At 37.3% G+C, this 27,048-nt stretch overlaps 1 protein-coding gene across 1 annotated transcript in view; it reads right to left on the bottom strand.

Annotated features, from left to right (window-relative positions):
• Positions 1–27,048, bottom strand: part of zbtb20.S (zinc finger and BTB domain containing 20 S homeolog) — a 423,947-nt gene that overhangs the window by 337,305 nt on the left and 59,594 nt on the right. The window lies entirely within an intron of this gene.

Below are 27,048 nucleotides of genomic sequence, written 5' to 3'. Positions count from 1 at the left end.
AGCCAGTCGTACAGGTGACACCAACACAAAATATTCACTCAGAGCCGAAGGATTTTACATGTAGGAACTAGACCAGGAAACAATCCATGAAAAGGCTCATGTTGCTGATTAGCAAGAGGGACCCCCGGACCACCAGGTTCTTGTGTTTCGGTTGAAAGTTACTGCAGTCATTAATGCCCACACTGTGGGGTAGTAGGTGGTGGCACAGCGTTTTTTGTGAAAGAGTTTATTGCAAGTGGCACAGTGATCATACCTGAACCAAAATTCATAATAGGCCCTGGCTAAATAATCAAATACGAGCCCAATATAAAGCACTAGTCTATGGCAGCAGGAACCCCCTGAAGGCTATTGGATATTGATCTGGCAAAATATACAATGAGCACAACCTTCAAATATGTTTTACTTATCTTTCTACTCATTTACTTTCTTCTCTACTGCTTTTCTAACTTCAATTAATCATTCACATGTCCTCCATCTTTCTAATCAACTACTTTCTTCTATTATTCTCTCTGCTATCCTCTATCTCTCTACTTGTCTTCTTTCTTCTTTAATTCTCTCTTCTATACACCATCTCTTTACTTGTCTTCTTTTTTCTATAATTCTCTCTTCCTCCCCCCATGTATTTAGTTGTCTTCTTTCTTTTATAATTCCCTCTTATATACCCCATCTCTCTACTTGTATTCTTTCTTCTATAATTCTCTCTTCTATCCCCCATCACTGTACTTTTCTTCTTTCATCTAATATTCTTTTTTCTACCCCATCTCTCTACTCATCTTTCTTCTATTACTCTATTCTCTCTCCCACATCTTTCTACTCGTACGCTTCTTCTGTTATTCTATCTGTTATCCTCCATCTCTCTACTGATCTTCATTCTTCTACTATTTTCTTTTGTTTCCCACCATCCCTGTATGCATCTTCTTTCTACTATTATTTTCTGCACTCTCTCCCATCTTTCTACTCATCTTTCTTCTATTATTTTCTTTTCCCCATTTCTCTACCCATCTTTTTTCTTCTACTATTTTCTTTTCTTTCTTGCAATTCATCTTTTTAGTATTATTACTTTATTCAAATGATTTATCCATCATTCTGTTTCTAATTTTTCTTTTCTCCTTTCATCCATAATCGTTCTCTCTGGAACACCAATGGGGAATGGCCATGGTACATGTAAAGAGGCCAGATGGTTGAGTTAAAGGGGAACTCCACCAAATATCTGATTTTTGTGTGTTGAAAGAAACTGTTTATCTAAGAAACTTTGCAATATATGTTCATTAAAAACTATCATTGGTTTTGAAGTTATTTTTAACTGCAATTAAAACAATGTAAGACAATTCAATCCTTCGTCTGTTAATGAATTTACTAGACTATCAGAACAAGTCAGAACCAGCAGAGCAGAGAATATAAAAAGCCAGACAGATGACTTTAAGCCAGGCAGCCTTGAATTGTTGCTGCTGCCCTGTAAAATAAAGGCTTTTAGTGTTGATGTTGTGTTGTCCTATAACTATGTTGCGAGTTAAAGGGGATATTCACCTTCCAAACACTTTTTTTCAATTCAGTTGTTTTTAGATTATTCCCCAGAAATAAAGACTTTTTTCAATTAATTTCCATTATTTATTTTTTACTCTTTTTCCAAAATTTAAGTTTAAAGGTGAATGTCCCTGTTTCTGTCTGGCAGCTCAGTAATTCAGGCGCAGACTCTAAACAATTTTGCAACATTTAGTTGATACATTTCTCAGCAGCATCTCTGGAATTTTAGCAACTTTTGTATCAATTCTAACAACTGCCTGTAATGAACCCCAGAGATTCTGCTCAGCAGGGAAAAAGATGTATCAACTAAATGTATCCATTTAGAACAGTTTACAGGGTCGGCGACCCCCCCCTCCCAGAGCTGCTTCAGAAGGTGAAAAATGACACTTTACACTTCAATATCCAACGGTCACACATAGAAAATGGAAAATCATTGGAAATATTTGTTATTTCTGGTGATCTATTGAAAACAACCCCCCATTTAAGGAAGGATGTTGGGGGATGTGCCCCTATTTATACTCATTGCAATTAAATGGGTCTGCTTCTTAGATTTAAATACATTAAAACAAAATATTGGCAATGAATGCACATTGTAATATTAGAATGATATTTTCTTTTATTAGGCAAAACTGACTCCAGAATCGTTCATAAATGGCAGAACAGCCCAATTTAATTTACGGGAAAGTTCTACAAGATATCAATGGAGATTTATCTGATGTATCACCCACACAGTCCACTTCACTGGGTAATGGGTGCAGCTGCTCCAAGACGCTTCAAAGACTTGCAGGTTATACTTGAAAACAAGTGATAATCTTTCAGTCAACACAATGTAAGCAAATCCAGCAGCATATGGCTATCCCGAAGGCACCTCACACACCGGAATACTAGATATTTTGCCTACTACAATTAAAGCTGATGCGATGTATAAATTGGGTTCTGAGGAAGGTTTAATTCCTGATGGAGCTCCAAGCCCAACAACTAATGTAAGCGCAAACCTGGCATTAAATCTCTTCTAAATATAAATATTGAACAAAAAATTCAAAATACACAGAGGCGAGTGGGTTATCTGGAATCTAGCAATATTATTATATTTATAAACAACATTAGCAATAATATTTCTATGGCTTCACCTGGCATGAAAAAACATGTTTTGAGAAAGGTATTGGTTGTTCATGTACCTAAATGGGAGAAAATTAGGTTTCACCAGCGTCTTGTATCACGCAATAGAAAAAAAACAAAAAAAACGAATCCGCTTGCTAGACATCTTAGAGGAAACTAATACCAAAGTCCCAAGGGGGAAAAGGAGAGGAGACCTGAACTATGAAACATTTTGAAGGTTTGAGATACAATTTGAACAGAGGAAAAACATAGGGGTTACTTTTGTGTCATGTTCTTTCTAAAATAAGGTGCCAATTTGTTAGAATATAGTCTGTGAACAAGCAGAAACTCACCCACTGTTAAGCACCAATAAACTTGCCCCATGATGCCCTCAATGCCTTGACTCTTGCAGCTACTGTATTTGCTCCATTCTGTTTCTCATGGCCTTTCTCCACATACTATTGTTATGGTCACCCACTTCCCTTAAAGTGATACTGACACTAAAATTTTTTTTCAAAATATCAATCTATATTAAAAGTTAAACATAGGTCCCATCTCAGTCTGTCAGTTAGAGTTTCTAATGCTAACGGACTCCTGCTGCACAAATATGGCAGCCCCCTCATAGAGGAACATGGGGGTAAGAAAAGTAATGTAAAAGCATCCGGCAAATACTTTTATGGCAAAATTATAAATAGTATTATGATATTATAATATTATGATAGATATAAAAAAGATTATTTTCTAGTGTCAGTATCTCTTTAACCTCTACGTCCCTTCCTTCTGGCATTCTCTCCTTCTCCTACCTCATCCACTGTCTTCTGACCTCACTTTCTTACTCCATACCATAAACTCTCTCCTGACCATTTCCAATCCTCTTCTGCCTCTTCTATTTTCTCCTGCCTCGTACCCAATCTCTTTTTAGCCTTCACTCATTGACGCACCTTACCCACTCTCTCCCTATTTCTCCTACTGCACGTCTTTCACCCTACATCTGAACATGCCTCACCAACAATCTTTTTCACATTTTTCTCACTTTCCTATCTTTAAGAATAACCCTTTTATCAGTCACCTACACACTTCTCAATATCCACTCTTAGCAACTTTATCCCTATATGTTTTTCCCAGTCCACACTCTGCAACCTTCCATTTGGTCATCTCTTTTACCCCATTTACCCTGAAAAGTAGTGTAGATATAATCTACCAAAACACAACTGACATTTTCAAATTAGCACTACATTAATGTTTAATATGAATCTGGGATTCAACAATGGATGGATTCTGACTCAATCTCCTGCTAACGCTAACTCAATTTACCATCAAATCTTTCATAAACATTGTCTCTGAAGGGGCAGAGCTCCATTGGTTTCTTTAGTGGCAAGACAGTTCTGAAAAACAAAGTCCTCATCCTTATTGGTGAAGGACAGGGGGCCTTTGGTTTACAAAAAAACCATGGTTATTCTATCCTCACCCTCCAGCTGGTGAAAAATTTCAACTCAAGCATTCACAGCCTTTGGATGTCTTATCAAGCTGAGGATGATTGCTCAACAAAAGCTGAAGGCCAGCAGGCTGGACACCCCAATATTATATGTTACTGTTGTAGTCTCAGGGCAGTCACCGCTGTTCATACCCCCAAGATAATTTTAGTCTATATTCACCAGCAATTACCATTGCCTGTTGTATTTACTGTCATTCTTGGTCCAGGAACTGAGCTTCACTGTACAACACAATGCGCACAATAAAGAACCTGAACACAGGGGTGAAAGGGATTAATACAAAGAGCAGAGAAGTTTTTTTTTTATTTTAATAACGCAAACCGCAGGTTTCATCAGCCGAGGAAAACTGCAGGGGATGTCTAATTACTTTCAGTGGAGTTGTGCACATGATGTCAGCATACATGAATTACAAAGTGATTTTAAAGGAAGAATAAGTTTGAAAAGGTTCTTAGAATCCATGCCGCTTGCTTAGCCTGTGTCCGTTTGTCCATACTCATGATTATTCATCTTGCTGTCAAGTGTGTGCCAAGTTCTGGGTATTCAATAAAAAAAAAAAATGAAAAGCAGCTCTTGGAATAAAAGAAAATAAACAATAGAAACCCTACAGTAATTTGGGCAAAATTCCAGAGTGCAAAAGAAAAAAAAAAAAAAGAAAAAAAAACTCATCAAATTTTAATTTTCAGTTCAAAGGTAAAAATGGAAAGTCTGAGGGGTATATTAACATACATGACATTTTTATATATGTGAGGTTGTGTTCACAAAGGTAACACATTTGGGAAGCATTTACTGTACTTGCAAAATGTGGATTTAGAGTTCCATTTTTAGACTCTAGGTTCATCTACAAGTCACACCAACAGGGGACAGGAACCTAGGATAAGGAACGTACAGTAGGTTTAAATGTACAAAGATTGGGAAGAATTGCACCGTCCTTCCAAGATAAGCTTCATAAAATATCAGAATTCAAAAACTATGAGCACTATGTGAGCTCATAACATATAATCATAAATGGAAGTTTTACAGGCATTGGTTGATAAACATGTGGCATATACTGCAAAGTACAAGAGACAGCAAGAACATGAATAGTCCTCTTTAGGCACAAAAGTACAGGAGTAATAGTAGTGTTACTGATATAGTGCCATTCTTCCAAAACAAAAAGGAATTAAAAGCCCTACATGTAAATGGTATAAACAGAACAGCATTAGGATAAATGGATTATTTAAAGCAATTCTACTTAAGAGCATCTTTTACTCTTTCTTTACTGTTATCTAGTGGAAGTGTGCAATGCTTGATCTTCGCTACTTCTATGGATCCTGGGGATGGCGAGGGGCCTTGGTGTCAAACGCTTGATCGTCACTGGTTCTATGGATAATGGGGATGCTGAGGGGCCTCATCATGCAATGCTCCATCATTGCTGGTTTCATGGATTCTAGGGATGATGAGGGGCTTCGGTGTAAAATACTTAATTGTCATTGGTTCTATGGATTCTTGGGAATGATGAGGGGCATCAGTGTGCAATGATTAATCATTGCTGGTTTTATGGATTCTGGGGATAGTGATGGTAAATTGCTTGATCTGGTGTAAAATGCTTGATCTTCGATTGATCTTTGCTGGTTCTAATGATTAATCATTGCTGGTTTTATGGATTCTGGGGATAGTGACGGACCATGGTGTAAAATGCTTGATCTTTGCTGGTTCTATGTATACTTGGGATGTGAGGGGCCTCAGTGTGCAATGATTAATTTATTAATAACATTGCTGGTTTTATGGATTCTGGGAATGATAAGGGGCCTGAGTGTGCACTGATTAATCATTCTAGGTTTTATGGATTCTGGGGATATTGACGGGCCATGGTGTAAAATGCTTGAGCTTCGCTTGATCTTTGCTGGTTCTATGTATTCTTGGGATGTGAGGGGCCTCAGTGTGCAGTGATTGCTTATTGCTGGTTTTATGGATTCTGGGGATGGAGAGGGGCCTCAGAGTGCAATGCTTGATCATTGTTGGTTCTATAGATTCTAAGGATGCTGAGGGGCCATTGCGTAAAATGCTTGATCACTGTTGGTTTTATGGATTCTGGGGATGGAGAGGGGCCTCGGAGTGCAATGCTTGATCATCAATAGTTCTATGGATTCTGGGGATGGCGACGGGCCTCACTAACCCGAGCGCTCATTAGGGTATGCAGGGTGGGAGTAAGAGCAGCAATAAACAGACCAATTAGTTTGGAGTATAACTCTTGGTCCACAGGCAAAATGCTTGAATCTTAACCATCCTAAGGATGTACAACAGTGGGAGAGGCAAGTGCCAATGACCAATCTTCCTGTACTTAGGACAATGCTGATTCAGGGATTGGTCCATTGCTCGTTAGGAGACAGGAAGATGAACGTTGCATCAATCATATCAATGTGAGATTTCAATTTTATTGATATTCAGATTCCTACCCTCTCATATTCATCTTCCCTTTGACATTCATGAATGAAGCCCCAGAAATCAAACAGTAGTCACAATTCCACGCAGAAAAGAAAAATGATAATAAAATGAAGACCTGTTGCAAACTGTCCTACACTACTGTCTAATTACAATTCAGAAAATGCACAACATGGCACCTACATGGGGAGAAACAAACAGAATACTCAGGAGCATTTGGGACCCACTGCAGCCACTTGTGTGAACAAGTTCCAAAGTAGAGATGTGGACATAGACCTATATCTTTTTTTAGAGATGACTGAAACAGTGCCCCCAGTGGACAGGTTATCTGGACAGCACGCTTGTTAGGGATCATCTTGTAGACGTGGAAGTACCAACAAAGTGCTTAATTCAACAAAAAGTATTTTATCCATAACTGGTCAGATTCACTTGAAATCATCTGTTATATTGGGAATTTATTCAGTGCTATAAACAATGGAACTGTCATACTCTACCTAGACAATCTGTCATATAATGAGAACAACTCTAAGATGTGAGCCTTTGACTTACTTCTCTACATATAATTTTTGTAAAAAAAGGTGTTTCTCTGCACTTGACCTCAAAGCAACACTCCAGGTCTGTGTGAAAAAAAACACCATCATTTCTTGTAAGGTGCAAGGAATTAGTGGAAGGGTGCCATACAGGGTGCTAGAGCCTTTACACAAACAAGCAGTTGCTGTTACACAGACACAATTTAAAATACATGCACCCAGATGCCATTGAATGGAGAAGCAATGGGGTGATTAAAAGTGCTACAATGTTCTAGACCAGTGGTCCCCTACCATTGCCTCATGAGTAACATGATGCTCACCAACCTCTTGGATGTTGCTCCCAGTTGCCTCAAAGCAGGAGCATATTTTTATATTTCTGGCTTGGAGTTTTAGTTGCATAAAAAACAGGTGTACTGTCAACCAAAGCCTCCTGCAGGCTACCAGGGGCTACCAAATAGCCAATCACAGTCCTTATTTGGCACCCCCAGGAACCTTTTTATGCTTGTGTTGCTCCCCAGCGCTTTTTACGATTTAATTTTGCTCACGGGTAAAAAAAAGTTTGGGGACCTTTGTTGTAGAGTGAAATGAAACATGGTTCCTATCACATACTTGGTCTGCATCATTTGGTACCACACTGACAAAGTGCAACAAACACTAGATAATTACAAATATAAAAAAAGAAATGACAGAGTAATAGGTCCCAGGTAACTGCCATGTGCATCAGCTAACTTGAGTGGGCACTAGATATGTATAGCAGGCTACATTTACCAACCCTTTATCAACATGTTGCACAGTACCAACCCATAATGTCCCTTACATAGGGTTGCCACTTTTGCTGGGGTTGGAAAATGGACAAAGGGGCGGGGTCGGGGCGGGGCGGGGCCAGTGACAATGGGGCTGGACTGGTGATGTTGGGGGCATGACTGGTGATGTTGGGGCTGGACTGATGATGTGGCGATAAGCGATTGGTATTTCATTATCTTCAATATCCTGTCCGGATTTCCTAATTTGAAAATCCAGACAGAAAGGTTTTACCCAGACAGCCCTTCGAAATACACGGTGAAATCTGGACAGATGTCAACCCTACCTTTATAGAAATTATTAAAGCCTACTGGATCGATCGTTTGGAGTCACATTGAGTAAAACATGCCAAATCCTAAATTAAATAACTATAGGCGAGGGCATATACTAAGCATGACCTGTCTGATACCTAAACCAGATACTGATTGGACAGAGGTCCATACAGTCCCAGGTCAACTAGGAACCCTATACACAAACCAACCAGGGGTCAAAGGTTAATCTAGTTTTGAGTTGATTTTCATTGCTGGTGCCAGCATGTTTGGTACTGGTTCTTGTTATTTTGAAGCCAGTCATAGTCTTCTACTCTGCATTGCTTCATCGCATGAAATGATTAGGGATCAATTAATGAGTTTCTTATGTGTTTCAGGCTGTGAAGGGATAGTCTATTAGCACAGCTAACCACAACTGTCACCCAAGACATCCATGTGATGTCATGTTTTTAACAGAGATGGACCAAAACCATGAATAACAATTCAAAAAGCTTTTTACTGGATGGTAAGTTAGCCCCCCCCCTCTATGGAATGAGACTAGGGGCTCACCTGAGTCATTTATATTATGATCAGCCACAAGTTTGTAAGACATTTCCTAGTTCTAAAATCAAAGTATAATAATCACATTCAGGCAGACACATGCTACTAATTAGTGTATTAAATAATGGAAGCATTTTATTGAATTATCAAGTGTTTGCATACAAATTCCCTGGCAATATTGGAAGAATTAACTCCGCTATATTATGTATTATGAGAACACTGAAACTATAGGTAGAAACAAATAAGCGCCCATATATCTCATAGCAAATTCACAGTTTAAGCACTAAGTAATAAGGCACTAATTCCTCTGCTCGGCAAATGGAAATTACACTCACCAAAGAGCTCAAAACCTTCTCCTAAGAGGAGCCGTGTGGTTTGGTCAGTTACACTGGGGCTCCCCTGGGACCTCTACAAACGATCTGATACTTTTACAGCGGTTAAAAATGAACAGCACAGGCAATAAACACACGTTTAGGAACCCATTTTGCTTCATTCACTAAAAAGAAAACATTTTGCAGCTTGGATTTGGTAACTGTAATTTATATTCGAATTATACAACAATCCGCAGCCTTTTTGCATATGGCTTTTCTCTAGTTCACCATCTGCATGATTTTGCTTGAATGAAATTTTTTTTATATGTTTAGGTCTAATGGAGCCACATAACCCAGTTAGGCTTTAGGGGGGACATATACAGTCCAACAAATTCAACAATAAGTCAAACTTCTGTACAGTAGAAATGGATCCTTCCATATGAATTGCCCTTACAATAATAATAATCAAATGTTTACATGGGGGGAATATTTATCAAAATCCAGATTTTCCTTAGTATTTTAATAAACAAAGTCCGATCAAACTAGGATCCATGATTGGACCTTATTTATTATTAAAAAAAGAACGATTTAATCAGAACGAGGACAAACATGAAAAAATCAAGCAAAAATCCAAATTGTACGTTTTTTTCCATAATCACTTGATTTTTTTGCCCTTTTTCCCCAAAAAGCTAGAATTTTTTTTAAATTTTTGCCTGAAAAGTCCAAAATAGTCAGAATTTCAGGCTAATTCCAGCGTAGACCACAGAAACCTCCAAATAGGATAGGGACCACTCCCATTGACTTATATACAACTTCGGTAGGTCTGAGATGCCGTACGTTTTGGATTTGGCCTTTTTTTTATCCTTGGGGTATACTAAATCTCAAAAAAATCTCACTAAAAATTCTAAAATTTTTGGCATTCAGACCTTAATAAATATCCCCCTACATGTACCTAGTGCAGACATATCAATAAAATTTTAGACAAATATTAGAAAAATATTCAGATACAGAAGAAGGAGGTTATGGTCTTTGAGACCTTTGTGTGTGTGATGGTCTCAGGGCCAAACTCTCATGGGCTCAGCACTGTGTTCTGCTGTATATTGTCTTGTGACAGTTTGAACAACAAGAAGCCCAGTGTTTCTCTCTGTTGTTAAGTATCACAATTTCAGTTATGGTTTCCCAGTTGACTTGCCATTCAGTAGACTTCGTTTAGAGCTGATGCAAGTGCTCCAAACCCTTTCCATAAATGTGAATACTAAAGAACTGTACTCAAATCAACAGCTTAATGAGATAAACAAGAAGGAACTTGCCAAATTGAGTGCTGTGCCTAAAACCCAACTCATGAAGAAAAAATCCACAAAAATGATCGAAAAGCCATCTTGCTGGTCATATCAGCTGAACTGCAGGTTAAAAAGCGTTATTCCATATACTCAAGAATTCTTCACCTGACCCGTTTCATACCAGCTGTCTACAATTGTTTACAGCTGGTATGAAATATGTCAGGTGAAATCTGAGTTAATGGAATAGATATTTTTACCTGCATAAGAACCATTTTTTTGATCATTCATTGGTCTATAGACTACATATGCCTTTCCAATTTCAATCTTGATAACAATGCACCTTCTGCAATGAACCGTATGGCAGACCTTTATAATGAGCCTGCTAATGGCTACCTACTGTATATCTTCTACAAGCCTCTTAACTACACAGACTATGGTTCTTGCCTATATCTTCTGCAAACCTCTTGACAATACACAATACTGTGCCTACCAGCCAACAATTTGACTACACATATTTCAATGTCTACCTCTACCTTTTTCCAGTCTGTTCACTACAAAGGATCGAGATACCTAAACTCTCCACTGAGACTGGATGAGTCCTAGGGCATCCAAACCTACCCAACTGTGCTTCATATGTAAATATATATGAATGTGACCATGTAGTCACTTTAATATGTGGTGCTTGATCCCCTATCAGATGAGCTAAATACACTTACCTTAATACCTTTAGCAAAACTTATTTTTCTATTTAAAGAATCACTTTGGGTACATATTCTATTTAGATATGACTGCTTTTATGTAAAAAAAAAATTAGGAAAAAGTTGAATTTTCCATTCTGCATTAAACAAAAAAAAAGCGATTAAGTGTTTCCACAGAACTCCTTCAAGCCACAGTAAAAGTGAATGGTATAAGTGTATTAATATCTCATAACATTCTGCCGTGATTAAATGGTTCAGTTGAGTGCCGTGATGTCATACATTAATGATGACCAACCTGTAGCATCAGGCTTCTGCTGAACTAAAACCCTCAAATTCAATCATCAGCCACTGTGACAGTAGTGTTCTTCATATTATTCACTACTAACCTTTATTCAAACAGAGATTTATTTTTAAGGATTAATAGGATCCTAGAGTTAGTTGGCCCCACTGAGCCTGTGGAATCAATGGTTGTGAAGGCCTCTCCTTGTAAAGAAGATACAAATGGTTGAGTTATCAACAGCAACTTGGTGCAGGAATAGGGTGACACTGTGTAGATTGGAGCAATGATTGTATACACCTGACTACATTGACCCTCTAGAAATTAATTTTCCTATCTTTAGGTACTGTGAAAACATAGTCACATATTAACATAGTATGTTAGGTTGAAAAAAGACACAAGTCCATCAAGTTCAACCTTTTAACTCTATTTTAACCTGCCTAGCTGCTTATTGATCCAGAGGCAAACCACCCATTTGAAGCCTCTCCAACTTGCCTCACGGGGGGAAAACATTTCTTCCTGACTCAAAAATGGCAATGGGACCAGTCCCTGAATCAACTTGTACTATGAGCTATCTTCCATAACCCTGTATTCCCTCACTTGCTAAACACCATCCAACCCTTCTTAAATATATCTAATGTATCAGCCTGTACCACAGATTCAGGGATAGAATTCCACATCTTCACAGCTCTCACTATAACAAACCCCTTCTGAATATTTAGGAGGAACCTCCATTCTTCTAATTCGGAATGGGTACCCTCTTGTCAGCTGGAAGGAGCTACTCGTAAATAAAGCATTAGAAAGATTATTATAAGATCCCCTTATATATTTATACATAGTTATCATATCACCCCTTAAGCGCCTCTTCTCCAGAGTGAACAACCCAACTTGGCCAGTCTTTCCTCATAGCTAAGATTTTCCATACCCTTTACTAACTTAGTTGCCCTTCTCCCGGTGGGCCCAGGTATCAGTGGGCCCTTTTGCTTCTAACCATTTAGCCTATTTCATGGTCATTCCCTATTTCTTTATGGGGAAAAATACATAATAATGGAAGAATATAGTAAGTAGATATAAAAGACTAGGAGAATAAAGAGGTTGAGTGAAGAGAGGAGGAATGATAGTTCGGTAACTGGGCCCATGGTCTAAGGTGTTCTGGTGGGCCCCTGGCATCCCAGTCCGATACTGCCCCTTCCTGCTGTGAAACAGGAAACAAATAGAACCAGGAAAGTGATGAAACTAGACTAGTGCTGGAAGAGAACTAGATACAACTCAGTACAAATTTGTACATTGGAGCCTTAAAGGGTTGTTTCACTGCTGACTCCCTTCTAAAAAACAAATGCTCTGTAAGGCTACAAATGTATTGTTATTGCTACTTTTTATTGCTGATCCTTCTATTGAGGCCCTCTCCTATTCATATTCCAGTCTCTTATTAAAATCAATGCATGGTTGGTAATTTGGGCCCTAGTTACCAGATTGGTTAAGATGCAAATTGAAGAGCTGCTGAATAAAAAGGTAAATAAATCAAAAACCTTCAATAATAAAAAATGAAAACAAATTGCACATTGTCTCAGAATATTACTGGCTACATCATACTAAAAGTTATCTCAAAGGTGAACAATCCCTTTAAAACCACTGCACCCATTGGAGATAGAGCCATGGTACCGGCAGGCCTGATAATAACCGAAACAGTGCTGTAGATTTAATACTGAATTGAGTTGTCAGCTAGGAGGAACTCAATTTACTTTTCTAGTGTTCAGCTAATAGAAGCAATATCAACAGCTGCAAAAGATCCAGAAGGAGAAGCCCTTGGAATCTAAGAGAGTAAGAATGATATATAGTTGGGGGCATGGTCTTTGGAGAGTTAGGAGCACAGAGGAAAACACAGACACAGTTGGTTGGTTGTATGAAGCAGTGCCAAAGGGCAGTAGACTAGAAAACACAGGGAAATAGTATGGAAGTTACACACACACGTTGAACTGAAGTTATCATGGCAGGGTCAGCAGTTACATAAATCTTATGCCTCATTATATTTATGTTTTAAAGTAAGCTGATAAATCCTAGGCCAGAATAACGTTACACTAAACGAGAGTATGGGAAGGGGTCATGAGCAGACTATAAGGAAACATATAGGTTTCACAGTACTTTACTGTAATGGGAGTATGAAGGATAAGAAATAGGTTGTCAGGAGAAAGAAAGAGGCTGCTCTGATGTTCTTCTGCTTAGAAAGGTTTTGAGCAGCCTCTTTCTTTCTCCTGACAACTTCCTTGACTACTTGGTGGTCAGACTGGTTGGAAAATGACCAGCAGGTGGCGCTCTTGTAACAAAATGCATTCATATTAACAGTACATATATCCCTTAATATCTTGGAATTTAAAAAAAAAAAATAATATGTGTACATTGCAAAAGTGCTAAGAATAGCCTCCATGTCAATTTTACATTCATTTATGTTAAAGGTTCACTTATCTTTTAAGGTTAAGGGCAAATATGTAAATATGTTTCAGAAGAATCCTTGTTTGAATGTTATTATCTTCAAGTTATGAACACACACATATATATACGAGGGCATTTGCTCAGCTTGGGTACTGTAATCTATAACCATCTAAAACTAAAATCTAAAACAGAAAACTCTCCTGGAGGCTGATGAAAAAACCTGGGATTCTCATTTGGAACGTAGATACGCATGGGGAAACATTCTCGTTGCTTTCATTTTGTGCCAAGAGCCTTTTGTGCAACACAATGTAGCACTTTGATGCAAATAATAAGCTAATACCGAGTTCCATGGAAGCCCACACACCATCCACAAGCAATGGCTCTCCAGTGTACACTAGTGGATTAGTCCTGCTCTTGATGACCAAAACTAATAACTGGGAAGTGGCGAACAGAGAAAAGGCCGTTCTGTAAAGATTCCTTCAGAGGAAAGCAAAAGACGTATGACGCATTAAACTGGTAACAGCAGGAGCAGATTGAACATCAAATAAAGGAGAACTTCAGTTTGAGTGGACCTAGAGATTTGCCATGAAGAATACAACTTTCTCACCAACACCTTTTGATGTTCAGAGACAAAGCAAACATCTGTTTCCTACAACTATTAGCTAGAAAGTTGTAGCATGAATGCTTCCCTAGACACAGACACTCATCTGGGATAAAAAAAAATAAAGTCCTAGACCTATCAAGCTCAATCCTTACCACGTCACACTGTGTCTTTTATGTATTCTTAATCTGGAAGTCCCTTAAAGCACAAGCTGAGATATTACAGTTGAGAAAGATGTCAAAAGCTGAAGGCCAAGCTTGAATGATGTCCCAAATATTCTTAGAGCTGGGCCTAAATAATTACTGTTGCAACAATGATTTCATAGACCTTTTTAAAAGCTACCAAGGGCTTGGTTACCTTTAAATAGGTTGGGCAATGCAGGAGCCTCAAAACATTTCAACATTTGTTCTTAATGTACCCAGGAAATGGGGTCAAGGAAGAGTTTTATGTAAGGTGTCAAGATCCCATTAATAGCAATTGACAAACAACCATCAAAATTCTAAACCCCCAGATGTCAGACATGCAAACACAGAGATGGAGCAGATTGTATTCATCCCTCTGCTACACAAAACATACGTGATAATCTGTCCTTCAGCTTCACTTCAATGTCATTGCTTTGTGTCACTGTTGGTGCATATATGGAATTAAAACTAAGGCAAAAAGTGAAGCTTTTATCAGATTCAGTGCTGAAGAGCCCCTTACATTTGTTGATATAATACACACCCAAGTTTATTTCTTCTTGCCATGCAAAATTATATTCCTATCCCACAGCACCATAAAGCTACAAGGTTTGTGGTTCAAACTTCAGACCACAATCTTACCTTTAATTGATGATGTTCTGCCCTACAATCACTCTATTTCCTCCACTGTTCTAATTTCATTTTATTCTCATTACTCAACAGTCCTTAATATATTACACAGCAATACTTGATGGATCCAATACTTTTGGATTTCTACAGTTTGTTGGTCATAACAGAAGCTTTAGAATTCTTGATTAAATATGTTGACATGTTAGTTATTTTTGTGCCATTTTGTTGACCAGCCGTGTTTGATGGTCATGTTAAAACTGGACAGCAAACTTGAAAATGAGATTCAGTGTTGATAAATGCAAGGTTATGCACTTTGGCAGAAATAATATAAATGCAGGATACACACTAAATGGCAGTGTGTTGGGGGTTTCCTTAACTGAGAAGGATCTGTTTTTTTTTTGTGCATAACAAGTTGTCTAATTCCAGGCAGTCATTCTGTGGCCACTAAAGCACATAAAGCATAAAAAAGGACATAAACTCAATGGATGAAACATAATTTTGCTGCTTTATAGGTCCCTGGTGAGGCCTCATCTGGAGTATGGGGGGCAGTTTTGGGCTCCAGTCCTTAAGAGGGATATAAATGAGCTGGAGAGAGTGCAGAGACTAAGTGCAACTAAACTTGTTAGAGGACTTAAATTATGAGGGTAGACTGTCAAGGTTGGGGTTGTTTTCTCTGGAAAAAAGGCCCTTGAGAGGGGACATGATTACACTTTACAAGTACATTAGAGGACATTATAGACAAATAGTAGGGGACTTTTTTACCCATAAAGAAAGGCCACCCCTTCAGACTAGAAGAAAAGAACTTTCAGTAGAAGCAGCGTAGGTGGTTCTTTACAGTGAGGACATTGAGGTTGGAGAATGCACTGCCGGATGATGTTGTGATGCTGATTCTGTTAATGACTTCAAGAGGAGCTTGGATGATTTCTTGGACAAGCAGAATATTCTAGGCTATTGTGATCTCTAAAATCTATAGTGAGTGTATGCAAACATTAAATAAACCCAATAGGCTGGTTTTGCTTCCATTAAGGATTAATTATATCTGATTTATATCTATATCTATATTTATATCTAGATCAAGTACAAGCTACTGTTTTATTTTTACACAGAAAAAGGAAATCATTTATAAAAATTAGTGTTATTTGGATAAAATGATGTCTATAGGAGACAGCCTTTCTGTAATTTTGAGCTTTCTGGATAACGGTTTTTAGGAAAACGGATACTATACCTGTATTTAGAGTTATTTAGACTTATTTTTAAAATAACAATTATTCCCTACCAAAGCTGGTATTTGTATTTTTTATCATTATCATTATTTTTATCATTATTTATTAATAAAGCAACACTTTTGTTTATGGTTTCAAGAACAAATAGTTACTAAGCGAGAGTGAGAGAGCGAGCCCATGTTCCTTATTAGTTGGGAGCGGATGGAAGAAGCCTTGTGTAGCCATTTCTTCTTAAATCATAGTAATTTCTCAGAAGTGTATTTGACACTCACACTACAACCTTTTGTCCTGCTCTGCTTTTCCTCTTTATAGTGGGAAATCACTCTCTGCCATGTGTTATAAGCAGCTAAATGTCTAAAAGGTGAAAGTCACTCCCTACAAATTCCCAGCACACTGGTTCTGTGACAATTATATTCTGTGGGTTATCAGGATAGAGCGTCAGATAGAGAAACATGGAAGATGGCAAAGCACTCAGACTCTTCCTCTGGCACCGTCATAATGAGCCCGAGACTTAACCATCGTCTCCGACTTCCCATCACTGCAAAGTGCTCATTAAACATGAGGGACGGGAAAAATGGCTTTTTAAACAACATTCTATAGACCTGATTACATTCAAAGAGAAACAACATTTCTCTCTTTGTATTCACTGAAGTCTATTTTGCAATTTGGAATTTAATTAGGGGTATGTTTCTCTCCTAAAATATGATTTTGTTTACCCCAGAGATGTATTCAAGGAAATCCAAATTTTCCCTAACCATCAGTGGGGTTTATCATTTATTCTGTCTTAAACAGATAGGGTATAGCTTATTTTGTGCCCAGAACATTCCTTCTCTGCATACTTGTATTTATACAATGGGAGAAGGTGCCATATTGATTCCCTTAGGCAGTGCAGTATGAGGGTTTAGCTAATTGTGTGCCCAGAACATTCCTTCTCTGTATATTTGTATTCATACAATGGGAGGAGGTGCCATATTGATTCCCTTAGGCAGTACAGTATGAGGGGATAGCTTATTGTGTGCCCAGAACATTCCTTCTCTGTATATTTGTATTTTTACATATGTGAGCAGGTGCCATATTGTACAGTATGAGGGGATAGCTCATACTGACCTGTTGGTACTGGCCTGGAAAAGTGAAATGGGGGGCAAAGCTTTGATCTGTCTATGTATGGGCACCTTTTATCCAAATACTTTAAATAAACTTTCCCCCCACTTTCCCAAGTGCATCAGATGTTGGCAGAAAGGCTCTGTCCATTCTACATGGTAAACATGACATTCTGGAGAACACGAGAGAAGAGCGGGTGGAAGAGGAAGAAAGGTTACATGTGATCAACAATAAAAGTCTGAAACATCCCTTTGCTGGAGGGGTGAATTATGAATTGACTGTGCCAGTGGCAATATGAATAAACTGGGGGGCCCAAGCACGTAACCTCTGTGGTTCTAGAAATATTGTGATACACTGTTTGAGGGACTGACCTAGTTTGCCATAAAAAAAGTCTAAATCACTTAAGTATGCAAAGCGGTCAGTGAGGAACATGAAGGCAAATGACCGTTATCAGTTACTCAGCGTGAAAAGGAAATTTTCCCTGCGTGAGCTTCAACAAGCTGACAGCTTTCCTTAAATATATGGATGAAAATGAAAAGGTTTGGTCTCTATAGACTGCGGATTAATAGTGCAGCGTTACACAGGGAAGGGCAAAGAGACGGTCAAGTGTTCTTCATTCACATGTGAAATTTCATTGGCCCGAGACAACCGCTCCTGCCCGTTGGTTTGGCAAAGAAAAGGACAATTACTCTATCCTCAACCCAACTATTGTTCTTTTCATTTCATCTTTTTATTGCCATAATTATTGTGCATATTAAATTCTAAAATCTCAATATAAATGGTAAGAAAAAAAGGCTAATTGTACGTTGTGTTGTGAGTGTCCCAGAAAGGTGAGATAGGGAAGAAAAGGAGGAATAAAAGCCAAAATGACTGCTCTTTGAAGCAAGAAAGGTTGGTCAGTAGATATGAGCAGCTATAATAAGAGAGGCCGATCTAAGTCTTTCAATTTTAATTGACCTGAAAGCAGACGCTATTGTGGCCAGGTACTGCCGAAAACGTTATACAGTCACTGTAAATTTTCCATTTAATTCAGTGGGTTCTTTATGTTTCAGTTGGGAAAGTGATTAAGTGAAACCTGTGAATATTTAGCGCTATCATTGCCTATATGTCCTGCTGTTATCCTGTTAATGGCGTAACTTAAACTTCAGCTACTGGGACCCCATTTTTGGTGGGTTTTAATCAGGCTGCTGCCGGAGGAAACCAGTGCTGCAGGAAAGGGAATTCTGGGAAATGTAGACTGCCCCCCATCAAGATGTACCTTGGCTGGGGAGCAATAATACAGCTGGTGAAAGAAAGTCTCTCTTTCTTGCGTATACCTTTGTCCCTAAAATATTTATCACCTAACAGTGCAGAGTAAGCGTAGCAGAACTTGTAAACTTCCATATCGCTGGTCTTACATAGTAACATAGTAATTTAGGTTGAAAACAGACACACGTCCATCAAGTTCAAACTTTTAACTTTTTTTTGACCTGCCTAACTGCCAGTTGATGCAGAGGAAGGCAAAAAACCCCATCTGAAGCCTCTCCAATTTGCCTCAGAGAGGAAAAAAGAATAAATCCTAACTCCAAAATGGCAATCAGACTAGTCCCTGGATATCTTCATATGTAATAAAGCACGGTATTGGTGCATGCGCAGTTGGTGCAGTCGCCCAGATCATACCGACTGCTCATGCGCCAAAAGTGCCGGAAATTGACAAAGAGGACCCGCTATTTTTTTTTCGCAATCATCCCAGAGAAGTGAGGTCACGGCACGAAGTGGGTCTGGGCCAGCCCAGTCTGACCCTGTGAAAAGGACCCGAAAAATTCAGAAGATCCGGAAGATGGCAACCACAAGCTCCTTTGCACTTACTCTGCACTGATAGGTGAGAAATAATTTAGGGACATTTGCAGGGCTATTAAAGTATGCGGGGGGAAGCAGGGAGGGAGGACTATTTAGCTAAGTAGGTAGGAGCTTTTCTTAATTGGGGAGTTGAGTTCTCCATTAAAGCATTCTCAAACTTTCACATCTTTACAAATCACTCCAGCATATGGGCAAATATCCCACCTATGTATCCATGTAAGACAAAGATAATTCACCTGATTAATTACAAATGTATATATAATGCACCTCCACAACTCACTAACCTATGGGGGTGTTTCTCCCTTTGCCCACCCATGCTCTTCTGCGGCTCCTGTGTTTCCAGATAACACATGGTGCGGCGCATATCTACATCGTATATATAATTGTGGCCAACACCGTGAACTGCCTGTGTGTGCATTTATAAGGGGCGTGTCGGTAGACAACCCTTATTGCTCAATAATTTGTGTTTTTGTAGAGGTCAGAAATAGAAAAGATCTGACAGGTTACTATGGGCAACATCACTGGTGAAGTTTGTCTCCAATACTAATAAATGTGCTCCCACGTATTTTACAGCATCTCCGATAGTCAACTTTATACAGGTATGGGACCTGTTATCCAGAATGCTTGGGACCTGGGGTTTTCTGGGTAATGAATCTTTTCACAATTTTGATCTTCATACCTTAAGGGGCAGATTTACTAAGATTTGAATGGTAAATTCTAATTAAAATGTTTTTTTTGGTTGAAAACTCACAAATTTGAATTTAAAACCACCAACTCGAATTGGAATTCGAAAGTGAGACTCATCACCACTCGACCCTGGAAACAGTTCTAATTAGACTATTTTCCACCTAAAACCTGCCGAGTTCATGCAGAAGTCAATGGCAGAGGTCCCTTGAGCTACTTGCACATGTTAATAGTATTGATGACCCAAATTTTTGGAAAGTTTTGCTTAGAAAATGACGCCCCATAGACTCCAATGGAAGGAAAAAAAAGATGTCACACATCAAAGTTAAAAAAATAAATAAATAAATAAATAAATCGGACGCACAAAAGTTGAAGGACAATTCGATCAAATTTTTTCATAAATAACATACCATTCGAATTGTGAATAAAATCGAATTGATTAGAGTTTACAAAAATTGACTCTACTTACTCTAAAATGCAACCTTTAATAAATAACCCCCTAAGTCTACTAGAAAATCATGTACACGTGAAATAAACTCAATAGGCTGGTTTTGCTTCCAATAAGGATTAATTATATTTTAGTTGGGATCAAGTAAAGCTACTGTTTTATTATTACACAGAAAAAGGAAATCACTTTTTCATTGAATTATTTGGATAAAATGGAGCTTATGAGAGAGAGCCTTTACGTAATTTGGAGCTTTGTGGATAACAGGTGTCCGGATAACAGACAGGAAACTACAGCAAGTAGGGATAGGCTTAAATCCATGCTAGGCGGAGCTGCCAACTGTCATTACTGAGGTATGCATTAGTTTAGGTGTATGGAGAACCATATGGAGCACTACATTAGGCAAATATCATGATTGTTCCTCTGATACACAACCTACTGATACAAACAGAAAACATTTGGGCTGGACACATACATTGGTCTGGCTGGGGAAGGTTAAAGCTTTTATAAAGCTCAAAAGATTTTTAGTCCTATAAAGGCTGGAAAACAGAAACTATTTCAGCTGTAGATCTAACAAAAAATATCAATTTACACACAGGCAGGAAGTGGGTAGAGCAGAGGCGGGGCAAGAAGTTGGTAGGAGGATGGGTATATGAGTACTCCAGGCTCCTCTAAAGATTTTATGCAGGGGGGCGGGAACACTCTAGTTACGCCACTGGCTGCCAGTAATGTCTAATATGTTTGCTGAGTATATCGTTTATTTCTACAGTAGATGTGAAATGAAGCTATCAAATTTTAAGTTTACATAAAAAAAATGCTAGAAAGTGCAAATTACTGCTGCTCTAGAAGGTCGGGGTATCAGCTGTGTACACTACAGTGATAGGGAAGGAAATACAGAGATTAAACTGTCCCCTCAATTCTCCTTGACAGAGAAAAGCTTCTATCACTTTGCTGGATAGGGGTCACTACTTCTTAATAATATCAGAGAACATTGAGCATTTGTACAGTAGATCATTCACATAAATAACTGCAGAGAGGATGATATCCCTGACTTTTTCCAAAGCTGTTTTTTTTTTTTTTCGGATATATATTTCCCAAAGAATGTGGGGACCAACTTTTGTTATTGTGCAGTTAAATTCCTTTTATATAAAGAAAAGTTAGAACCCGGTGTTGTATGATAGAAGAGCTGATTTAGGAAGTCAAAATATGCGCCACGTTTGCAACGTTATGTATTAGGGTGCAAGCCAAGTATCTGTTAAAGGGTGCTGCCCTGGAGTCTGCTCCTTTTACTGTAATGTAACAAAACCAATTTATATTCCCGGGGGGATCTGATTTATGGGGAAATATTCTTTGTCACACACACAGGCATTGAGGTACAATCGCCTCTCATTCGCTGTTGTCTTTTTATCTCAGCACAACTGCCAATTGCAAAAGAAAGTATATTCCACACGTAAAACAGGTAAAAAGATTTCACACGGCTACAAACACTTACAAAGGAATCTTGACACTCCAAAATAAAGCTGGGGAGACAAATTCTCAATAACATTCACGTTCAAGTGGTTTTCTAACTGGAATATTCAACATTTATCACCGAAATAAATCAAGAATTGTTTTAATAAAGGATATTGCCTACAACCTGTTAAACCTCTGTAGAAAACTCTACAGAAGTCAACGGGTGTATCTGAAGCAATAAAGTGCATTTTGAAAAATATTTTGTAGAAACCAATTTTACGATTGCGCTTAAAATAATTAATATTTATAGCGATCTTTTTCCTCTTATCGTGGAATTTTTCCTCAAACCTGAATATTAAAATATTTAATATATCTCTAAAATCCTCTTTTCAAATTGTTAGACTGAAATATCCGAAATGTAAGGACCCATTTACTAACAATTTCTATTTTTTACACGAATCTCGAAAAATTTGTGGTTTTTCCATATTTCTTAAAAGCTTGAGATTTATTAAGTGTAAAAATCACAAAACCTCTAATGCAAAACTGTGCCAAGTAAAAGTTGTCAAGGTCCTGTAGAAGTTAATGGGAGCAGTGCTAATGTTATTGGACTCATTTTAATACATTGGAACTTTTAGAGGTTTTCTGAGTTTTTTTCACTAGGAATTGCCTGAAAATGTAAATTTTTAAAGGTTTTAGATGTATTCCTTTTTTCTTTTTTTTTTTTGGATCGTTCAGGGAGAAGAATCTCGACAAAATTCTAATTGTGCAAACTTTAATTTTTCAGGTGACAAAAAGCTGAAACCCTTGAAGATCATGAAGGCAAAAAACATCTTCCAGTCGTAAAAGGGACCATCTGCTATTGACTTTTAAATAAGGTCGACAGATTTAAGCTGGATTCAGATTTTTAGCAGTTTTGGAGCATAATAAATCTCCAAATAAATTCCCCTTAAAAACTCAACCAGAAAAATGTAAACGACTTAGGGGCAGATTTTTGAAAGGTTGAATTTTGAATTGAAATGAATTTTTTTTTTACTCTATATACATTTGAATGAACTCCAAACTCAAATGTTATCTTATTTTAGAAAAACGAAAACTAAAAAAAAAATTAACAAATGTTTTGTTTTTTCTCCAAAAAATACTTAAATGTCAGGAAGGCTATTAACATCTTGAAATGGGTCGAAGGACCTCTGCCATTGACCTGACCTGAATTCGGCAGGCTTTAGGTGGCAAATATTCGAATTAGAACTGTTCCCATGGTCGAGGTGAGATAAATCTCACATTTAAATTTACATTTGAATTGGTGCCCTAAATAAACATCCCCCCTAACTGATTATGGAATAGAAAAAGTTTTGTCCTTTATGAAACAATAAAAAATTAAAGTGGACCTGTCACCCAGTCATAAAAAGCTGTATAATAAAAATTCCTTTTCAAATTAAAGATGAAAATCCAAATTCTTTTTTTTATTAAAGCATTCATAGCTCTTGTAAGCTCATTTAAAAATCTCAGCTGTCAATCAAATATTGTCTGCTCCTCCTCTATGCCTTAGGCATAGAGGCGGGGCAGACAATTACTTTCACTTTCCATTCAGCACTTACCAGATGTCACTGCTCTCCCCACATTCCCCCTCTCTCTTAACCATTTAATTGTGTAGCCAGGGCATGGGGATGGACATTAGGTCCCCCATTCTGGTGCACAGAACAAGATTCTGAGATGATGCAAGGCTTGCCTTAATAACAATGTCCACAAAATTCTCACTGAATTGAATCAGGTCCAATGTGTGTCACCTATGCAGTCTCCCTAAAAATGAGTTGTGGTGATACTGAACTTTTGGAGACCTATTATTAAAGGTCAAATTTTAGCGGTTAGAGAGGTTTTTAAAAATACGATTAAAAGGGGCCTATTTACTAGCAATCGAATTGCAATTTTTTCCTCAAATCTCGAAAAACTTTTGATTTTCTTATATTTCTTAAAAGCTCTAAAAATTCAAGAATTAAGTGTAAAAACCACAAAATCCTCTAATGCAAAATTTGCCAAGTACAAGTTGTTGAGGTGCTACAGAAGTCAGTGGAAGCTTTTAATCAATTCTAATTTTTAGAGGTTTTCAGATTTTTTTTTTTGCTAGGAATTTTCTGAACAACTCATGGAATTTATTAAAAGATCCAAACATATGAACAAAACAAAGCGCCAAACTAAAAATATGAATAGCTTTTCCAGAAAATTCCTTAAAAAAAAATCCAAACCTTTAAAAATTCAAACTGATTAAAAATGGCCCAGTAAGATCAGCGCAGCTCCTACTGATTTCTACAGGACTTCAACAGCTTTTGCTTGGGCATTAGTTTGCATTTTGTGGTTTTTACACTTACTTAATCTCCCGTTTTTAGAGCCTTTAAGAAAGATAGGAAAACCACACATTTTTTGACATTTGTGGAAAAAAAAAAATCACAATTCGATTGTTAATAAATGGGCCCTTTAGTGTTGGTACCGAGAGATACCGGCTTTCCTTTCCACAAAGTCATCTGTTTATTGCATGTATCACTGCAATACACAAAAATGTTCAGTTTGCCAACATACTTTATAATCGATCTCACATTTCCAGTTTTATGGAGTCAATTGAGTTGTAGTGTTTTTATAAAAGCACAGAAGAATCTTCCAACATCCTTCTCTAGGAACACCAACTGTATGATCCACCATTCTATATGTTGACAATGTTGCTATAAACAGGAACAGCCTCAACATTGACATACAAAATGCACATTTGGCTAATTTCTAGAATAATTTTGCTAGAAACGACTTCGAGGATTTTGCAAATGTTCTGCACAACAGACTTATAATCAGATTTTTTGAGAACATGATGGGGCAGATTTACCTAGGGTCAAATATCGAAGGTTAATTAACCTTCGATATTCGACTGCCGAATTGAAATCCTTCGACTTCGAATATCGAAGTCGAATGATTAAGCGCTATTCCTACGATCGAACGATCAAAGGAATAATCATTCGATCGAACGATTAAATCCTTCAAATCGAACGATTTGAAGGATTTTAATCCATCGATCGAAGGATATTCCTTCGATCAGAAAATTGTTAGGAAGCCTATGGGGACCTTCCCATTCCCTTTAGGTGGCGAACTATGGGGTCGAAGAATTTTTTAAAGAGACAGTACTTCGACTATCGAATGGTCGAATAGTCAAACGATTTTTAGTTCGAATCGTTCGATTCGAAGTCGTAGTAGTAGTCGAAGTAGCCAATTTGATGGTCGAAGTAGCCATATTCGACCATTCGAAATTCGAAGTATTTTTTCTTCTATTCCTTCACTCGAACTAAGTAAATGGGCCCTGATGATTCTCTTCAGTGTGTGAGCTAATTAAGCAATAAGCAAGGAGACCAAGGGCACGTCCTAGGGATAAGTCCCCTGCTCTGGCTCTTCACATTAGGCCACTCCTGGATTTAACCATCAATTTCTTATTGTTTATATTGCCTAATGCTTTTTGTTTTTGTTTTTATTAAAGAGATATTGATTCTTGAGTGGGGTTTCTAAATCCACAAATTAAAATGATTTCGCTTTTTTCTTTTATAAATCAGGTTGGTCACAGAACTTAAATATTATATAAATACAATGAAAAATAAAACAATATTCAGAAAGAATTACAACTGCATTACTATTGAACTGCTACAGAATTTGCTGTCCCAAACAAAATTATCACCATAGAAAAAGGAATTTTGTTTAGAAAAGAGCAAAAATCCACAGGAATAGATTAATTGCAAATGTAGTGAAGAGGAGAAATACACACTAAGAAGAACAACAGAAACATGAAGAAATAAATGACGTACATTTTACATTCAACTTTGAAAAATAAAGTTTTTGATTTCCAGGGGTTAAAACTACTAGGTTAATAACTATTTTATTATTTAACTTTCTTACAGTAGAAAATTATAATTATGTTTAATTTTGGTTCCTGATTAAAATTGTGTTATTCTTAGAGCAAAGCCACTTTTCAGGGCATTTTTGCTAAAACTTGTATTTTTATAATTTTTTTATTAAAAAACTCCCACTCATCAATTTACTTAATTTAGGTAATGTCTTGACAAAATTGTGCAACAATTCGGATTGTACAACTTTTTTTAATTGTCGTTTGAAAAACTCCAAATTATCCAATGAAAAACAGAATTTATCGTATTGTTGAACGAAAACCAGCGTCAAAAGGCCGAAACGTTCAATAATCATGAAGACAAAAAACATGCTCCAGTTGCCATTGACTTTCACATGGCTTTTGACAAGTTTTAGCTGGAGTATTTTCAAATTAAAATTTGTAGCATTTTTGGAGCATAATAAATCTTGAAGAATTTGAGGGGTTTTTTTTCCTCTAAAAATTTGAATTTTTAAAACTCAACCAGAAGAAATTAAGGTTTCATAAATAGGCCCCATATTATTTAAATCTTATTTAGAATCTTATGAGTTTTTTGAACCCAACACAAGATTCAAGAGTCATTTCTGAATTTTCTGTATCTGTTTTTCATTTTTGTTCTTTATGTAGAAAGCAAGGCCCGTAGCAAAAAAAAAATAAATCATTTGGAATCTGCTTAGTCTTCCATACAAGTCTATACTCTATATAAATAAACTCAATAAATCCTAACAACAAATAACGAGACCCACTGATTCCTACAATGTAGTTGGAATTAGTTCAGTAGTTGGAATTTTAGCTCCAAATCCTTAATTTTTGGATTTGCGAAGTGCTGAAGCTTTCACAATAGATTTGGGCAGATACAAAACTGAACCATAATTTGCATATTAAAACGTTAAAAGCTGCATAATTTTTAATTTTTTTTCAGGACACATTATTTGGATTTGGTTCGATTGAATCTGAATTCTTCAAAAAAAAAGTATTGAGATTTGGCTGCATTTTGCATATCATTTTATCGTGCAATATTTTAACCATGACAAAATAAAAACAATGCACACTCTTAAACACTATTCAGTGGACTAGTTGTTTATTTACCATATTGTATTTCTTTTCTTAACAAGGACATATTTTTCATAGAAATAATAACAGTAAGCATGTGAGTGTTGAAGAGGCAAATATTTATAAACTATTATAATTATTGCCTACTAAGTCTGTCACAACAAAAGCCATTTTCCAGAATCCTTGTGGAAGGCCTGGTCTATAAAATTACTGATTATGCTTTTATCGGCAATGAATTGTATTGAATTGGATTGTCTGAGTT

The sequence above is a fragment of the Xenopus laevis genome, chromosome 2S (assembly GCF_017654675.1).
Source record: "Xenopus laevis strain J_2021 chromosome 2S, Xenopus_laevis_v10.1, whole genome shotgun sequence".
In the NCBI taxonomy this organism is placed as follows: domain Eukaryota; kingdom Metazoa; phylum Chordata; class Amphibia; order Anura; family Pipidae; genus Xenopus; species Xenopus laevis.
Note: the sequence above shows the minus strand (reverse complement) of the source record. Positions and strands in the feature narration are given on the sequence as shown.